The sequence below is a fragment of the Dreissena polymorpha genome, chromosome 15 (genome assembly GCF_020536995.1).
Source record: "Dreissena polymorpha isolate Duluth1 chromosome 15, UMN_Dpol_1.0, whole genome shotgun sequence".
Lineage (NCBI taxonomy): Eukaryota > Metazoa > Mollusca > Bivalvia > Myida > Dreissenidae > Dreissena > Dreissena polymorpha.
This window is the reverse complement of record NC_068369.1, coordinates 34,041,930-34,043,512: the sequence shown is the minus strand read 5'-3', so window position 1 is coordinate 34,043,512 and position 1,583 is coordinate 34,041,930.

Below are 1,583 nucleotides of genomic sequence, written 5' to 3'. Positions count from 1 at the left end.
CATCCTCATTATCGACCGAAAACATCGCTGTCATTATCATCACAAAAAAAACTTTTGTGATCACCATTACGATCATGATAATGGATATGATGATGTTGGTTTTGATGGTGATGATGATGGTGGTGTTGGTAAAGATAACAACGATGATGATCATTGGGGTGTTGATAATTGATGTGATGATGATGATGATGATGATGATGATGATGATGATGATGATGAGATAACGATGATGATGATGATGATGATGAGATAACGATGATGATGATGATTACGATGATGAGTGTGTATCATATTCGGAACGAATGTGGTACATTTTTCATCCGAATATGGTACAAGTTTGTACCATATTCGGTCAGGCATTTTACCCCAAAACTGCAGATACGTATATGGTACAATTAGACAGGTGTACCATATTCGGCCGAATATGGTACAAACTTGTACATATTCGTTTTTGTACCAAATACGGTCCGACATGGCGCTGTTCTCGGTGGTTATCAGTCTGAATTTTAGATAGTGAAACTGGCTACTTGTTCAGCAGCGATAAACGCACCTGGTTATCATTACATAAGATAAATTAGAAGAAATTGTACTACACTTATTTTGTGTATACCCAACCTACATTTTCAATGATATATTTGATATATGCGTCTTTATTTATATTAAAGTATTGGTTAAGTAAGAAAATGCAAGTTCCTTATTCGATTCTAATAAGGATAAGGACCCATTTGCTTATTCAAACCCAATTCAGAAAAAAATTATCATTTAATAATACAGAGAAGAAATGTACTGTAATTACTATTTGTTTATACCCGACCTACATTTACAACAATTTTCGTTGATTTATTTCTCTAGTTGATTCATTTTGATTGATAATGTATAAAACAAACATTCCAGGTCCTTATTAGATTTCAATAAGGAAGAAGGAACCAGTTCCTTATTCCTTAATGAAACTGATAAGGAACTTGATGATCATTACTTAAATTGATATTATGGGCATCTTACAGTTTATAGGTGTCTATCGCAAATGTTGTTTATTTTTAGTGTTTTCACTTCATATACACTTATATTTGTTAATGCAGCATCAACATACTATACCAATATCCCGGAAAGAGAAAAATAATGCATTTGAATATCAACCATACTTTCGTTTTGATAACTGACGACAGAAATGATTCGATTTACAATGTGATCTAAATCTAGTTTTAGTGCAGATTCGTTCATACGACACAAAGACACTATTTTGTTTTACGGATCATTTCGGCTTAGAGGACTGGGTGAATCATGTAAAATATCGAATATAATATTGATTTTTTATAAACAACTGGTAGCAAGATGAGTTGCAGATACTTTGGTCAGTAACTACATTTTAACAAACTCTATTGACCTGTTAATTCTTTTCAGCTCAATTCAACAGTGAACAATGCCCTTAATATCACTTTAAAGTTCAGTAGAAAGTTATTGTAGTAAGTTTTTTTACATTTGGTTCAATTTGGATCAATTTCATTCATGTCTATGTAAGAATATGCCAGTTTCTTATTCGTCTTGAATAATGGATAATGAACTGGTTCCTTTTTCCTCAAATG